Here is an 18,678-nt window from a genome sequence, read left to right as displayed (position 1 = left end):
CTGTTGTAATTTTGTTCATAGAATTTTTATCTTGTTCATAGAATTTTTATGATTTTTTTCTGTTGTAATTTTGTTCATAGAATAAGAAGAGAAAGTGTTTAATAGAATTAGTTAGAAAAATAATAGAACTAGTTAAACTAGTTTAAATTTAGTAAGTACTACTTTATTCTATTTATAGTAAGTGCTTAGTAGTTGAACTAGTTGATTTAATAAAACTAGTTTATTTTACTATAGAAGTAGTTTATTTTTAGCAAGAAAATTAATAGAACTAGTTTATTTTTTTAGTTAAAGCAATTATTCCCGCATCGACGTCGACGATGCCAATCCCGCATCCTCGTCGTCGACTCTGCGGAGGAGGCCGGCTTGATCAGAGGGGCCATGTCCGGGACTGGGCTCCGCCGGGCTGGTTTTGGGAGGTGCTACCTTCCGGGGGGCGTAGGTTGGTGAGGAGCCAACCCGTCATTGACCCGATCCTTGTTTGGTGGCGGTCGCGTGGGCCAGTGATGGTGCCGAGGCTTCCGGACACCACGGAGGTGGTACGTCACTGTGTCAGCGAGGAGGACGAGCACGTCCGTCGCTACATGGTTGCGTTGGAGTGCAGGTTCGACAATACCTGGCAGGTTCTTCAGGGATCTCACTGGAGCTATGATCCTGTGATGGTTCCTTCTCTTTGGGTATCCACCGCCCGCGCCGATACCCATCGGGCGCTACGGTTCTAGCTGTACTAGCGATGCTATATGTATGATAGTATTCGAGGTGTATTAGTGATAATATTCGACGCTGTACGGACGCATGGAGATGATGTAGTTTTGCTTATAATTGAATGCATCCTAATTTGAATACTACTTTATTTTGTGATTTGATTTTGCTTATTGAATGCTCAAATTGGAAAACTACTCGTACTTTGAATGCTAAAATTGGAGAGCACTATGCAAGCGTATGCATATGATTAATTGATAGCTTATAGGGTTTTCGTTCTCGCAGAAATCTAGGAGCCCACCTCCATCATCCCTGCCGTCGTCCCCGTCACCGACCCCCTCCGACCTCGAGGGGAGACCAGCCACGAACCGGTTTTAGAAAGATAATTAAACGATATTTCAGGTTGACTTTAAGTCTATTGAGTCTCCACCATATATGAGAGGACGAAGAATCCCGACTGTTGTCGTGGGGGTAGCTTCTCCTTCGTTCTCGTGTGCTAGACAATTTGGTGTAATGCACTCGGGAACGAAAGGAAGGAGCTACCATCACCGACGGTCGCAAATGTCTGAGAGGAATCAGTGAGGGAGAGTTCCACCATATATATATGAGAGGACGAAGAATCCCGACTGTTGTCGTGGGGGTCGCTTCTCCTTCATTCCCGTGTGCTAGACATTTTGGTGTAATGCACTCGGGGATGAAAGGAGGAGCGACCATCACCAACGGTCGAATGTATACACCACGTGAGCTGAGAGTTTTCAAGAAAAGACTCGAGAAACCGATAGTCAACCCGTGATGAATAATAATGATCTAGCTTAGGTTTTTTAGTACATATATTTAATTGTAGATGTTTAATATTTGAATTATGAACATAGGAAATGTCGTACTCGAACGACGAAAGTCTCCCGGGGGAGTGCGACTGGTGCCACGACGACCGAGGTCTATGCGACAGGCCTCACCTGGACGAAGATCGGCGCAACGACGACAAGTGTTATTTTTTCATAATTAAGCATGACTTCAACTATTTCAACGTGTACTTTTCATCTTTTACAATTCGACTAGCTTATCCCATGCCATGCAAGACGCTACGTCTTGGAGAGGATGGGTTTTGAAGACCATGAAAGTATGGAAACAAAGAAAATTCACCTAAGGATCCATCATGATATAGATTTTGAAGTAAATCTGTATAATTCTGAGAGTGTAACTCATTCTGGTTGCAAAAATTGGGACGCATTTTGCAAGATGTATGGTTTTGATGAGGGTATGCTTGTCACCATTGATTTTGGTGATCCTGACATCGAGCAAGACAATATGGACATTTGGGTCCTTGTTGATACGCCTCCAATTCTACCGCTATGTGAGTTTCTCAAACATAGTTATTAGCTAATTTATATTGTTCATTTCAAAATAGTTGACAGCTTATTTTCATTGACAGCTTATTTTGATTGTTCAAACAATGTGCGGAACATGGTAGACAGAACCTACTACACCGATGGCTCTGAGTTAACTTATAAGGAGAAAACTCATCTGGTCGGATTTTGTACTGATCTTGAGAATTACAATATCTATTGTAAAACTCCTCCACATTATGGTCAATACGTGCCACTAGTGCACGTGTTGAACTACGGTAACTACTATGGAGATACCCTGGTAAGGTTTCTTACTATTACGACATCCGTGCATCTTTTGCATACTTCTAAAACTAGTACATCATTGCTAACTATGAAGTTATTACTATGTTTTTCAACAGATAATCCCAGAGGATTGTGTGCCTCATTTGATGTATCAGAATGGTAGCCTTGATGTTTTGAACATACAACCAGGTCATCCTACGAATCTCAACTGTCCATACCGGATTTCTAAAAGAAGTGGAGACATGAAAATCAAAGAATGGAAAAAATGTATGGACAGTCGCAAGGAGGTTCTTGATGTTTTGATCTCCATTCTCCATAATGGAGAGTCGGGGTTTATATTTTTTTATGCTATTTTACCTTAAAGAGGGTATTTAGGTCCTACCTAATACTGATGATCATGTGCTAAGAACAATTAAGTAGGGTTGGTTCGATGACTATGAGGATGATGATCGTATGACTTGTTATTAATAACGAGTAGAAGTTGTATGATGATGATTAGTAGGACTTGTTATTATGATGATGCATGATGCGGGCATGAAGAGTTATTATATATCAGTGGGTGAAATGAACATGGATTGGAATGAAGTGAAGGCAACAAGCACGTGGTGCATGTCGAAAGTAGTACTAATCCAAACTTGATCAAGTTAGGATTAATATTACTTTCGACATGCACCACATGTTGCCTTCACTTTAATCTAAGCCATGTTTAGGCATAGCAGTAGCGTTGGTAAATCAAGCACGGAAATAAGAGAGGACAGTTCTCTCTGTTAGCTAGCTTACACACCCTAAATCACCCCCTAAACCCTCCCCCCTTTAAAAAAAAAAACAAAAACCGGGACCAAAGGCCCTCCTGCCTGGGCTGGCCGCAGTGGCCACGTGGAGGCCCATCTGTCCCGGTTCGTGTAAGAACCGGGACTAAAGGGCTAGGGCATTAGTAACGACCCTTTAGTCCCGGTTCAACAACCGGGACAAAAGGCCCTTACCAACCGGGACATATGACCCTTTTTCTACTAGTGGAATGGGGCTGGCCGTCGAGGCCGGCGGCCGGCTTCATCTAGTCCCGCAGAACATGATCCATACCCAACCACCTTGCCATCGGACGAGATGCATGGCCAGATCAAAGCTGCAGCCATGGCTGAGAAATGATATGTAGAGGATGCAAACAACCAATTGGGGTGTGGGAAAGAGGTTGCCTATAACCTTGTGGCTATAGGCACCCGCATGGAGGACTGGGAGGTGCGATGGCGCCGAGTCTTCGCCGACGGCCGTCGTGGGGAGGGCAGTGGGCCTCCTCTCGTGTTCGTTGAAAAGGTGGTGCGAGATCGCGAGGGAATTGGGGTGGAGGAAGGGAGGGGCCGCGACGCGCGGCTTGATCCTGCCGGCGACGAGGGAGGGAGGGGCCGCGACGAGCGGCTAGATCCTGCCGGCGAGGATTAAAACCGTAGCGGCGGCGAGGAATAAACCCTAGCGAACGGGATAAAAATCGAACCGAAAATAGCCCTGAAATTCGTACCGAGAATACCCTCGAAATATTTGGGAGGGAAAATCAGATCAGTTCGAAATATTTTTTCTCCCGAAAATGCCCCTCGGGGTCTGATATAATACACGTGACATCAGCGTATTGCATCGGATCTGGACCATCGAATTCGCTGCGACGGACGGTCCATATTGTTCGGATGCAGTGTAAAATGACCCATAATTAATCTTACCAGATTGAGTTAATTTGTTGCACTCAGAAGTTGTGCACCCCAGCTTGCAGTAGTCAACGGCTGTTTTTGGGTAGTCAGCTGCGTATATGCATGCAACCAGCAAACCAAAATAAATAAATTAAACATCGATCCATCTCTTGTACTTTCAAATTGAATTTCGCAAGCTAGTAAATTAAGTTGCATCCACCTCTCTTTTGTACAAGTATACAATGATAGATAAATGGGACGAGCAAATAAAAGTCTATGCGTACTAGAATTAATGTGACGGAAAGAATGACTTGTCATTTCACTGCTCATACATATGAGTATATATACCTTGTACGAATGCTGGGGCCCTTTCATAAGGCATCCGGCAATCATCAGAATCAACATCCGACATGTAACCAGTGCAATAGTGGCAACACGTTGAGGTGCTGCCGAATGGGCGACATGTCAGATACGCAGTCATAAGAACCGGTACGCAACAACAATGGGAAGCTTGTGCTTGCTGGGTTTGCAGCATAGCTACAACACCCATAACTACAAGTATCACCGCCATGGTCTTCACCATATTCGTAGTTGGTAGCTACTAGCTAGTACTCACGCAAAGGGATTGAAGTGACTATACTCGATTGACCGCTCAGATGATGAACTAAGCACTTTGCACATCATCACTATTTATAGGAGATGGTTGGAACATGTAGCTGCAACCATGTGGAAAGTGCATGTGCGGCTGATTGACTGATGGATCGAGATACATATGCTACGTCAGAGAGCTAGACATAATATATGTATAGTAGACCCATGCCGATCGGCTGACGGATCATGAACATCGTGGTGCTAGAGGATTACATAAAATACATGTGATGGGCCAAAGAGCTAGATATAACATATGCTTAGTAAACGCGGGCTGATAGGGATCGAGATCAATCGCAGTGCTAGAGGATAGTACATATCAGATAAGATATGCATTCAGTTGGGCATGTGCAGTTTGCTACCGAATGGGGACTCAACAATCCATGGTTCCCGGTTGCTGTTTATAGCATATGCTGCCGTCGTGTATTCTCGGTGTTGAAATTGCAACATTCCTATAGCTTGAAAACAATAATTTCTTTCCGCCACATACTTCACCAATGCAGTTAGCCCGATGATCAAAGTTTGGTGGCAGCACCCCACACATATATACCCCTTTCCCCAATAAATCCATTTACAAATGATCATATCACCATTTTCATGCAGCATGGATATATATCGATCATGCCAATATTTACACCTGGAAGGCAGGACTAAACAATCAAATCTAGCTTATTGATCATGGTAGTCATGCAGAGGCCAGTTAAAGCCAGTGGCAGGGGTGTCTGTCTCCTTGCGCTTGAGGGTCTCCATGTCAAGACAACAGTGCCAACCTGCTAGGGTTGAGAGAGTGAGTGAGTGAGAGAGAGAGAGAGAGAGAGAGAGAGAGAGAGAGAGAGGGACAGACCAAGCTCATGGTGAAGCTCAAGCAAGAATTCCAATCAAGGTTATCCACGCGTGTCAAGACCGCGGAAGACGTGTATGTGTCTAGGTGGGTGGGGGGTCGTCCCCCCTATGCCACAATACGCCGAATTTGTAATTCCCGAGCATCGGACTGTGTGTTCGCCACCCAAATTTTGTTGTTGTCAAAGCTTAGTTCTCCAGAGTTTTTAGGTTGCATACCTTATTTTAACATCCTAGAAACTTGTGTGTATATTTATACATACACAGGTGCGACAAGCTACAATGTAATTGTGAGTCACTAATCAGTTAAAACGTTTTACTTTTGCTCCTTCCACGAACGAGTCCCATGTTAGGGTTTCCCCACTTCCCGCCGGTCTCACCGCCGATTTTCCTCGTCTCGTGCTCCATTTTAGGTGTTTCTTTGAGTTTGTTTAGGGTTTATGTTCTGTTCAAGAAGATGAGGCTGCGGTGGCAGTCCTGAAGATAGAATAGTTCTCCCTGCCTAGCCCCCGTGCAGTGTGTCTAGCGTCGTCAGAGGGCGTGTGGAAGTGTGTCTCCGGCGGATCTCGCGGAATTCGGTCAATGTTTGTCTTTGGTGGATCTTCTTGGATCCGGTCTTCGTTTGTCTACATACGTGTGTCTATAGGCTCGATCCTTCCGACCCACGCTTATTTATTAGTGATGGTTGCTGTTCTGGTTTGCTGGTCCTTTCGGGCCTGAGCACGGCGACTTCCCGACTGCCTACTACAAAAAGATTTTCCCGGCTCCGGTGAGGAAGGGGCGATGACGCCGGGGCGACTTTGGCTCACTTAGTGCTTGCAGTTATCACTAAGTGGTCTATGAAACACAGATGCAATTTCCATTGCTTCTTGTGTTCTTTGTACTGCCATGATGTTTGATGGATAGATCTGAAGTTTTCCCGCATAAAAGGACTTTGGGTGACTACCCGAAATGTTGTGTTCATGCTATCAAATTGCTTCTGTGTTGCATGCGTTAGCTCATATGTTGCGTCTATTGCATGATTTTCCTTGCCGGCAACATGGGAATTTATATAATCTCCTGCCAACAGCTACCAAGGTGGCTAGAATAAATTCTCAAATAATTTGAAAATTGAGCTACATTTCATTAAGAGAGTGAAGTCGGCATGCCATAAGCCAATGGTACAACATAACCATTCAGCATGAGATGATGACCACTTTACATCCTCACAAGAAGATGCATGATACATGTCTACTGATATTGGGTGTGACATCTAATTATTGAAGGCAACATAAACACTCCTTGGCCAGCTTTTGACATGGACTGCCTGTTGGGGAACGCAGTAATTTCAAAAAAATTCCTACGCACACGCAAGATCCATCTAGGTGATGCATAGCAACGAGAGGGGAGAGTGTTGTCTACGTACCCTTGTAGACCGAAAGCGGAAGCGTTATGACAACGCGGTTGATATAGTCTTACGTCTTCACGATCCGACCGATCCTAGTACCGAAAGTACGGCACCTCCGCGATCTGCACACGTTCAGCTCGGTGACGTCCCACGAACTATCGATCCAGCTGAGTGTCGAGGGAGAGCTTCGTCAGCACGACGGCGTGATGACGGTGATGATGAAGTTACCGGCACAGGGCTTCGCCTAAGCACTGCAACGGTATGACCGAGGTGGATTATGGTGGAGGGGGCACCACACACGGCTAAGACAATGTTAACTTGTGTGTCTACAAGGTGCCCCCTCTCCCGTATATAAAGGAGTGGAGGCGGGGGGAGGGCCGGCCCTCTATGGCGCGCCCTGGAGGAGTCCTACTCCCACGGGGAGTAGGATCCCCCCCCCTTCCCTAGTTGGACTAGGAGAGGAAGGAAGGGGGAGGAAGAGGAAGGAAAGGGGGGGCCGGCCCCCCACCCAATTCGGATTGGGCTTGGGGGAGGGTCCCCCTCCTAGGCTCCCTTCTCCTCTCTCCCACTATGGCCCAATAAGGCCCATATACTTCCCGAGGGGTTCCAGTAACCTCCCGGTACTCCGGTAAATGGCCGAACTCACCCGGAACCATTCCGATGTCCAAACATAGTCATCCAATATATCGATCTTTATGTCTCGACCATTTTGAGACTCCTCGTCATGTCCGTGATCACATCCGGGACTCCGAACTACCTTCGGTACATCAAAACACATAAACTCATAATACCGATCGTCACCGAACGTTAAGCGTGCGGACCCTACGAGTTCGAGAACTATGTAGACATGACTGAGACACGTCTCCGGTCAATAACCAATAGCGGAACCTGGATGTTTATATTGGCTCCCACATATTCTACGAAGATCTTTATCGGTCAAACCGCATAACAACATACGTTGTTCCGTTTGTCATTGGTATGTTACTTGCCCGAGATTCGATCGTCGGTATCTCAATAACTAGTTCAATCTCATTACCGGCAAGTCTCTTTACTCGTTACGTAATGCATCATCCCGCAACTAACTCATTAGTGACATTGCTTGCAAGGCTTATAGTGATGTGCATTACCGAGAGGGCCCAGAGATACCTCTCCGACAATCGGAGTGACAAATCCTAATCTCGATCTATGCCAACTCAACAAACACCATCCGAGACACTTGTAGAGCACCTTTATAATCACCCAGTTACGTTGTGACGTTTGGTAGCACACTAAGTGTTCCTCCGGTATTCGGGAGTTGCATAATCTCATAGTCATAGGAACATGTATAAGTCATGAAGAAAGCAATAGCAAATAAACTAAACGATCAAGTGCTAGGCTAACGGAATGGGTCAAGTCAATCACATCATTCTCTAATGATGTGATCCCGTTAATTAAATGAGAACTCATGTCTATGGCTAGTAAACTTAACCATCTTTGATTCAACGAGCGAGTCAAGTAGAGGCATACTAGTGACACTCTGTTTGTCTATGTATTCACACATGTACTAAGTTTCCGGTCAATACAATTCTAGCATGAATAATAAACATTTATCATGATATAAGGAAATATAAATAACAACTTTATTATTGCCTCTAGGGCATATTTCCTTCACTGCCTTGGCTTTACTAGTTGGTGCACAGGTTATGGCATCCACTGGCGCAATGTTCCACGATATCTTTCCCTTCGCCCTACCGCCAACAACTAATGAAGAAAATAATAATAATTAGATATATGTATGTGATTCTTGGAGTAATTGTTAGTGTTCAATGAAGTAGCAATAATCTAGAGTAATTTTGTAGTGTCTGATGTTACAATCGATTGTGATAACATACTCCCTCCGTCTAGGTGTGTAAGTCACCTTACGAAAATCAAATATTCCCAAAACACTTAGGCACGGTACATTAACTCAGTCCTTGTTTCTTGTTTCGTGACATATCAACCAATAAGAGACGTGGGCCGTGCATGCTTTTAATGACTTGAGACTAACAAACATGACATGCAGTGGTTAGTTCATTGCATGCAATGCTATTAATTAGCAAAAAGACATTAAGTTCTCTCGTTTTCCCCTTCGCCTTGGTCGCGGTGCACAACCTAAAATGACTTATACACCTAGACGGAGGGAGTAGATTTTCTCTCTGTTTGATATGCGAGGGATGTTTTGGAATGCAAGGGGTCTTAATGAGAAAAGGAAATTTGGTGGTAGCACACACGCATATATACCCCTTTTCCCATTAAATCCACTTACCGAAAAAGGCTTTCGCCCCGCTTTATATATAAAGCAACGATCCAGTTACAACCAACCTCATACAACTCCACACCAACAGACACAGGGCAAGATACAAGAATGTTGGGAACAGCTACACCACCCAACACAACTCCAAGCCATCTACTGGAAGGAAGAGAGAGCGCCTCTTGAAGTCGTCGGGTGCCTCAACCGTGAACGAATCACAGCGAAGAGTCGGAGCTGTGCACGACGAACCGATTACTCCAAGGCGGAGCCTTCAACAAGGTCATGGCACCTAAGTACCGCCACCGCCTGATCCAAGGATCGAGGTTTCCCTCGGAGCAATACGGAGGAGGAAGAGGAACCACGGCGGCGCCTTCAAGAAGGATACGACGCCCGTAGGCGCCGCCGCCACCGACCTGGCAAAGCCAGGAAGAGTTTTCACCAGGCAAGCCCTCTTCGCCTCCGAGACGGAGTGCCGCAAGCACGCTGCAGAACCACCGCCACCGACCGTCAAACCCAAGCTACCACGCCGCCCGCACGACCATGGTAACCGGCCAACATCCGAGCCGCGAGCTCCGCCCACGAGCATCGCGCCTCCCACCACCGAGGCCGCCGCCCCGGCATCCGAGACCACCCCTCGACCGCCGCCGCCGCACACCGACATCGTCAACCGGTGAAGGGGCAGTAAAGACCCCCTCTTTCCACCCCAAACAAGCTCCTATGGCAGGAGCGGCCGGCAGCCAGATCTGGGCAGGGGAAACGCCGGCGGCTAGCCGTGCTGCAGCCACCCGAGACACCCGATCTGGCACCTCCAAATCGCGGCGACGGCGAGTCCGGGAGGCACCCCTGCCTCCCCCTCACGGCGCCCTTGCCATTCACCGGCCAGCCGAGCCACACCAGAGCACAAGAGGAGCCGCCACCAGCAGCCGATTCATGCGCCACGACGGCCGTAGAGGAGGGGGTCGAGCATACCGCTGCCGCGCCGCCACCTCCGCCAGCCCGCGCCGAAGAAGAGGCAACCATCCACGACCTGTGCCGACCGCAGCCCTTGCCGCCGGAGGAGAAGACGACCGGCCGCCGCCACCGCCCCAGGCACACACCGCCACCGCGCCGCCCGTCGCGCCGTCGCTGCAGACGAACCGCCGTGGCGCCCAGCGTCAGCACCACGCCCCGGCCCGGGGTGTTGACCCGCGCCAACCCCACCGCGCGGGAGGACGAGGATGCCCCGCCGGCGCCGGCGCCGACCGGCCTTTGCCCAGCCGGGCCCCCTGGCGGCGGCGAGGGAGGAGGAGGGAGGAGGGGAGGGGAGACCGGCGGCGCGATCTAGGGTTCCCTCCCTGTCGCCACGCGGGGGCGACGCGGGAGGGAGGAGGGGTCTGGTCCTTACTTACAATTGATTAACTAATACATCATCGTCATGCATCAGAAATTTGACCATTAAGTAGGTGCAGGTAGGTTCCTGCATGCGTACATACGTGTGGTGGAGCTTGGGCTGGCCAGCAGTACTAGCTAGATGCGCTGATCGAGCTAGATATAATATATGCATAGTAAACGCTCGCCGATCGACGACGGATCGTGATCGATCGTGGTGCTAGGGGATAGTGTTGGATAAGATATTGGGCAGCGACAGGATGCTAATGAATGGAGCTAGTGACTTACGGTTCCCGGCCGGTTTCTGTTTATAGCAAGGTGCCGTCGTGTCTCCTTGGTGCTGAAGTCGCAGCCTTCCAGCTCCCTCCATTCCTAAATATATGACGTTTTTTTAGTTCAAATTAAACTACCAAGAATTTCTTTCAGCCACATGCTTTGAGATGTCGACTTCACGGAAAGGATCATGGTTTTGGTGCACATCAAACCGTCTTCCACTGTAAACTGGTTCTCGAGATAGTAGGGTGATGCTCCTGTTTATGAGTTCCATCCAAGGTTTTCTTTTCCGGTTAATATTTCCGGTAACCGTAACCGGTCTATTACTTGCTATATTATTATTGTGATAACATACAACACACTGTTCCTGTAATTTTTTTGGAAGAATTTGAACTTAAGCATTCACAGAAGATAAGATAGAATAAGATGGTTTTACTAACATGCTAGGGTCGCGCGGGTAAGTCGTGGAAGCTATGAAGGTCATGGGTTCGACTTCTCCACGCCTCTTATTTTTCGCTAGGTTTTACTATCACTCCCAGTGGACCCTATGAGATAAAAATTAGATTGAGCTACGTCTCAGAGGAGTCAAACCCAGCTGCTTCATAGCTTTTGTCAGACTTCAGCTTCACCTACAGCCAACTCCATGTAGTTAGCCATGCTAGTCGCTCCCTTGATTTTAGGCTCTCATGTGTACACCATCTTGAATCAACTCCACGTCCTCGACATATTGAAGCGCACAAACCCACGTCGCCTAATCAGGGAGGGGCGATGTTGGCGGCGCGGCTTCGGCTCGCTCCAATGCGTGTAGTCGTCGCTAGGTGGTCTCCGACAATGCATATGATTTCCATTGCTTCTTGCGTTTTTTGCACTGCCATGATGCTTGATAAATTAATCAGAAGTTTTCCCGCAAAAAAAATAGAATCTGGTTCACTACCCCAAATGTTGAGTTCATGCTGCCAAATTGCTTTTTGTTGCATGGGTTGGCTCGTATGTTGCGTCTATTGCACGATTTTCCTGCCAGCAACATGGGGAATCTATAATCTCCTGCCCGCAACTAGCAAGGTGGCTAGAATGAACACTCAAATAATTTGAAAAGTAAGCTACATTTCATTAAGATCGTGAAGTTGGCAAGCCATAAGCCAAGGATAAACCTAAACATTTAGCATGAGATGATGAGCACTATACATCTTCACAAGAAGATGAATGATACATCTCATCGACTTATTGGAAGTAGTAAAACTATAACACAAGTAACATTTGACATGCTACTGACATTGGTTGTGACATCCAATTATTGAATGCAACATAAACACTCCTTGGCCAGATTTTGACATGCAATTATATGGCTGAACTAGTTAAGCATCGTGGACTTTTGCAATGTCAGTGTTACTCATGATGCACAGTTAATGGCATCCACTGGTACCGCCAACAACTGCTGGAGAAAATTAAATTAATTAGGTGATGCACACGACTAATTAAGGAATTGTTTTGGTGGAACATTTACTACTATGTGAGACTTTGTGGGGACTCCGTGGAATTTGTTTGTATACTGGAACGTGTATTTTTCTTGAGACTGTATTAGTAGCAACAAGTAACTGATGATGTTACAATCGTTGCTGGGAGTAGGGGTTAGTGACTGATGATGTTACAATTGATTGAGATAGCATATAGCATATAGATAATCTTACCAAATGGAGTTAATTTGTTGCACACGGAAGCCATGCACCCCAGCTTGTAGTAGTTGACAACTGTTGTGCGGTGGCCAGCCTGCAGCGTCCCCTGGTGAAGTTGCCCCAGCCGCCCATGACACCAGATCTAGCACACACCCATCCCGAGGCATTATTGCTAGCCGCGCCTCCGCGTGCTTGGAGAGTGACGAGAATGGGTCGCCATAGTCGTCGGTTGTGACACGGCCGAGGAGGTGGGTCAAGGAGAGGCGCTAGGATCATGTGTGTGTGTGTGTGTGTGTGTGTGTGTGTGTAATCATGCCAATATTTATAGCCGGGAGACAAGACTTAATAATCAAATCTAGCTAATTCATCATCATATCATGCAGAAGCCAGTCAAGCATGGAGCAGGGTCATCTGGCTCCTAGCTCTTGAGGGTGTCCATGTCATGACAACGGTGGCAACTCGGCAGGGTTTAAAGAGGAGATTGATTTGATCATGCATGCAAAAGATAGTGATAAACAGAGAGAGCGGGGGGGGGGGGGGGGGGGGTGAAACTGGCAACTACCATCTTGAACTTAGGGAACGAGCTCACGATGTTGCTCGAGCAAGAACTCCCGACAAAGGTTTTCCATGCTTGCTAAGACTGGGGAAGACGCGCGCACCGCGTGTGGGCGCGCGATGGGGTGGGGGGGGGGGGGGATTGGAGGGCCATGCGATCCAGCTCCTATTTGGTGATGAGCTGAATTCGCAATTCCCAAGGTCAGCACACATATTATGTTTTTGTGACAGGTTAGTTTTGCTGAGTTTTTAGGTTGCATACGTTTATTTTTGACATGTTGTAAACTCATGTGTGTTCTTCTACACACACAAGTGTGACAAAAGCTACACTTAATGCAACTCTGTGTCATGACTCATGACCCCAAATGTTGTGTCCATGCCACCAAGTTGCTTCTCCGTGGCATGTGTTGGTTAGTATGTTGCATCTATTGCACAATTTTCCCTGCCGGCAACTTGCTAGGTGGCTTGAATGAAACAGCATAATAATTCACAAAAAACTACATTTCATTAAGAGCATGAAGTCATCATGTCATAAGCCAAGGATAGAACATAAACATTCAGATGAGATGATGAGCAGCATAATCCTCCTAGGAAGATGCATTGCACATCTCATTAACCTTATTGGAAATAGTAAATTTGTATCACAAGTAACATTTGACATCCTACTGATATTGGATGTGACACCCAATTATTGAAGATAACATAAACACGCCTTGGCCGGCTTTTGACATCTAGTTCCATGGCTTAACTAGTTAAGCATTGTGGACTTTTGCAATGTCAGTGCTGCTCTTGGTGCACAGATCATGACATCCACTGGTACAACGTTCCATGGCATCTTTTCCTTCGTTGCCACTGCCAACAACTGCTGGAGAAAATTAAATTAATTAGGTGATGCAGACTAAAATTAATTAGGTGAGGCATATGACTAATTAAGGAATTGTTTAGGTGCAACATTTTACTACTATGTGAGACTTTGTGGGGACTCCGTGGAATTCGTTTGTCTGGAACATGTATTTCCTTGAGACTGTACTAGTAGCAAGAAGTGACGGATGATGTTACAATCGATGCTTGGAGTAGGTGCTAGTGACCGATGATGTTACAACCGATCATGGTAGCATATAGATAATCTTACCAGATGGAATTAATTTGTTGCACACGGAAGCCGTGCACCCCAGCTTGCAGTAGTTGACGGCTGTTGTGCGGTAGCCAGCTGCGAATATATATGCGTGTATGCAAACGAAAATGAAACATATATTACACGAGCATTCGAACAGGACTTGCAAGAAAAAGTTTATGCGAAACATAATTAATATGACAAAAAGGATGGCCGGTATACATACATATGGGGACATATGGGGGCCTGCATCCACCGACTGATACATAGCCACCACACGTAGGGCAACACTGTGACATGGTACCAGAAGAGCCGCGGCATGTATAGTACACAGGGACCGCCAGGTCTAAGCAGCAACACACGCTAGCTTGCACTCGCTGTGTTTGCTGCAGGGCCACAAGACCCACAACTGCAAGCATCACTGCCATGGTCTTGACGCTGCTCTTGCCGCCTCTCATCACCATGTTCTCAGCTGGTTATCTCACGCAAAGTGACTTCAAGGGGTGGAAATGACACTGGTGAGATGATGATGAATCCCACAGCTGCGCCTCGCCACTATTTATAGGAGATGGTAGCAGCGAGCTAGCCGTAGATGTCAACTTGTAAGCTGCTTGCAGTGCGTGCCTTTGTTCATTGAGTAGGTGCAGGCAGGTTTCTGCATGTGTACGTACGTGGTGGAGCTTGGGCCGGCCAGCAATGCTAGCTACAGGATTGCACAAGATATATATATGTTGTGCGCCGATCGACCTAGATATAATACATGCATAGTAAACGTTTGCCGATCGACGACGGATCGTGATCGATAGCGGTGCTATTGGATTACATAAGATATGTATTCAACTGCGTATGTACAGGTTGAACCGAGCAAAGTGATCCCCGGGTGCTGCGTGTCCGACAGCGCAGTAATGCACGGACTGCCCGACTGATGTTTTTTTGAATTCAAGCATGTAAAAATTAAGTATATTTGCGTTATTTTGGTTGTGCCCGAGGATGCGACCAGCGCGGGTGTGATCCGGCGTGTTTAGCGGATCAGCGTAGATTTAAATTTAAGTTTGCCGACGGACAGAATGCGACTAGCGTTGGATATCGACCTCCCGCATCCGTATCCGCGGACTGGTCCCCTGTCCGTGAACGGATGCACGAGATTTTTTGTGGGTCACTATTGTAGATGCCCTAAGTAGGTGCAGGTAGGTTGTTGCATGTGTACGTACGTGGTGGAGCTTGGGCCGGCCAGCAATGCTACTAGCTACAGGATTGCATAAGATATATATATGCTGTGCGCTGATCGAGCTGGATATAATATATGCATAGTAAACGCTCGCCGATCGATGACGGATCGTGATCGATAGCGGTGCTAGAGGAATTACATAAGATATGTATTCAATTACGTATGTACAGGTTGAACCGAGCCAGTGATCCCCGGGTGCTGTTCATAGCAAGGTGCATCGTGTCTCCTTGGCGTTGTTGCTCTAATTTAAAACAAGAATTTCTTTCAGCCACACACTTTGAGATCTCGACTTCATTGATAAGATCATAGATTTGGCCGCGCAATCCCTGTTCTACTGTAAAAAGATTGAGAAATAGTAGGGTGATGCTCCTGCTTATGAGTTCCATTCAAGGTTTTCTTTCTCGGTTGGTATTTTCTCTTGTGTGCGAGCTTGAGTGCTCCTATTCAGCGCTTAGCACTAGTAGAAAAAGAGGCTTCCATACGCCCCATTAGTCCCCAAAATAATCGAACCGCGACCAAAGGGGTCTTTAGTCGCGGTTCGGGAGGAGACCCGCGACCAACTATCTGGGCCCAGCGCGCTCGGTCGACAGCTGGCGGACGGGAGGGGCTTTAGTCCCGGTTGGCCTGGCCAACCGTGACTAAAGGTCCTCAGGCTGGCCCGAAGGCCTTTAGTCCCTTGAGGCATTAGTACCGGTTCATCATTTTCAAACTCTACCCACACACACACACACACACACACACACACACACACACACACACACACACACCCCGTGGATCGCCTTTTCAGTTTTAGAAAAAACAAAAGAAAATGATGGAAATGTCAAAAAAAGAAAATAAAATAAGTTTCCCATGTGATATGTGGTCTAGTTGTTGGGAAAATTAACAAATATGAATTTCGACTTTATTTGCAAAATCTCTCTGGAATTTCTTAAAATGGGCATAACTTTTGCATACGAACTCGGATGAAAAAGTTTTTTATATGAAAAATCATCTACTCGAAAAGTTACATCCGAATTTAACCGGGGGAACCCCGTTAAACATTTTCAAAATCCTCAAAAACCTAACAGAAAAAATGATACGGGGCTTTTAAGATCTGGAGAGGCAAAAAAATTCAAAAAAATTCAAATTGTGGTCAAACTGTGGTCAAACAATGGTCAAACTAATTATTCTAGAATATTAGTGTTACTAAATAATTATTTCAGTTTTTTTTAAATTTTGGTCAAATCTGGTCAAACTGTGGTCAAACAGTGGTCAAACAATGGTCAAACTAATTATTCCAAAAATATTAGTGTTACTAAATAATTATTGTTTTTTAAAACAATAGTTTCAAACTCAAACAGTGAAATGTGTCACTTCGTGCTCAAGCTAAATTCCTGAGGGTTAATAGAATTGACATCCTACTATTGTCAGGAAAACAACAAGTGCAGACTTGGAAACGAGGGAGAATAGAACCCGGAAGTTAAGCGTGCTCAGGCTGGAGTAGTGAGAGGATGGGTGACCGTCCGGGAAGTTAGATGATTTGGAATGATGAGGGATGATTAGAGATTAGAAGATAAATTGAGCAGTGATGAGGGGTGGTGATTAGAGATTAGAGGTTAAAATAATTCAGAAATTTGAAAATAAAAAAAAATAAAAAAATTCGCAAAGAAACCAGGTTTAGGGGGGCTAAAACCCTAAACCTGCGGAGGAGGCCTTTAGTCCCGGTTAGCCACGAGAACCGGGACTAAAGGTCCTCCGCCCCGACGGACCCCTGGCGCCCACGTGCACGGGCCTTTAGTCCCGGTTAGCCACGAGAACCGGGACTAAAGCCTTTAGTCACGGTTACGCGACTAAAAGGGTGGGGGGTCTTTAGTCGCGCATATTTAGTCCCGGTTGCACAGCCGGGACTAAAGGCCTTTGCGAACCGGGACTAAAGGCCTTTTTTCTACCAGTGTAGTGCGCTCAATAGCAAGCCAATCGCCCTGGCTGGTGTGGGCTCATATAAGTTTTTGAAATTCTTTTAATTCAAAAAAAAACTATTTCATATATTTACACAAAAGAAAGAAAAAGTTAACAAGTAAGGGAAAGTATTATTGTGGAAACAAAAAAACACATTCGTACATATATACAATTTTCATCATATATTTGGAAACAAATCATCGGGAAAAAATTCATCACGTCACATATTTTAAAAAATACTCTCTTCGTCCGGAAATACTTGTTATCAAAATGAATAAAAGAGGATGTATCTAGACGCATATTAGTTCTAGATACAACCTTTTTTTATCTTTTTTGATGACAAGAATTTTCGGTCGGAGGGAGTAGGTTGAGCATAGAGCATATTTTTAGATAACCACTTATTTGAAAAATAAGTTCATCATGTGTTTTAAAAATATTCATCGAATACTTAAAAGATGGCCATATCATATTTCAACAAAGTCCACCACACATTAAAAAAATGAATGCTTATTTCAGTAAAGTTCATCACATATTGTAGAAAAGTTAGTGCATACAAATTTAATATTCAAGTATTCAAAACTTTTATTCTATTATCACAATACACAGGTATTTCATACAAATATGTTATTCACATATTGAAAAAGTGTTGAACAGTTTTTTTATACATGATAACATTTTTAAAACATGATGAATGTTTTTTGAAATAAATGATAATTGTTTAATACACAATGACCATTTTTAAAACACATTTTTTTCCAAATAGGTCTCAATTATGTTCATATTTTTTTGTAAATAATATGTTTATATTTGTTTCATCAGAAAATGTGTTTATGTTTTAAGGCATAATTACATGATCTACAATTCTACGATCGAAATTTGATTTTCGAAAAGTTTGGTAGTATCGCTAGTATTTTTCGCAGTTGGTAGTCTCCAAAGATGAGATTTACAAAATTTCACATAATTTCGTGAGTTATTTGTTGTCATATCTCGTGTTTTGTACATCTAGGATCTATGAAAACATTGCTGATTTTGTTTACACGTTCACGGTAGACAAGTGAGATAATGAAGCATGTGACGTGCCCGAGCTTCGATAAAGTGCTAGTTCCACCACTGTGGAAGTGGACGAGAGTTTACGAAAGTTTACTGTGAAAGTTGAGGCAAAAGCTTTGCACATATCTTATTGACACATGCATAGGGATGAAAACGGCGTGGAAGTGGAAGGAACTGAGTGCTACCATATTTGTTTTCATATTTTTCTGCAGAAGCGGAAACGAATACAGAAACCCCGGAAACAAATACGGAAACGGATACTACCAGAAACAAACACGGAGTGAATACAGAGCAGACAAGGAAAGAAAACTGTGTGTTGACCGAAACTT

At 45.3% G+C, this 18,678-nt stretch overlaps 1 non-coding gene across 1 annotated transcript; it reads right to left on the bottom strand.

Annotated features, from left to right (window-relative positions):
• Positions 1 to 13,502: 13,502 nt before the first annotated feature.
• LOC109747996 (uncharacterized) lies at positions 13,503 to 14,668 on the bottom strand. Its single transcript, XR_012193865.1, has 3 exons — positions 14,360 to 14,668; positions 14,152 to 14,229; positions 13,503 to 13,881 (listed from the first exon to the last, which is right to left on the bottom strand). It is a non-coding gene; the product is annotated as an uncharacterized protein (transcript).
• Between the last annotated feature and the right edge of the window lie 4,010 nt (positions 14,669 to 18,678).

Source organism: Aegilops tauschii, chromosome 1, assembly GCF_002575655.3.
Source record: "Aegilops tauschii subsp. strangulata cultivar AL8/78 chromosome 1, Aet v6.0, whole genome shotgun sequence".
Classification (NCBI taxonomy): Eukaryota; Viridiplantae; Streptophyta; class Magnoliopsida; order Poales; family Poaceae; genus Aegilops; species Aegilops tauschii.
The sequence above is the reverse complement of the archived record's forward strand: the minus strand, read 5'-3'. Positions and strand labels throughout refer to the sequence as shown.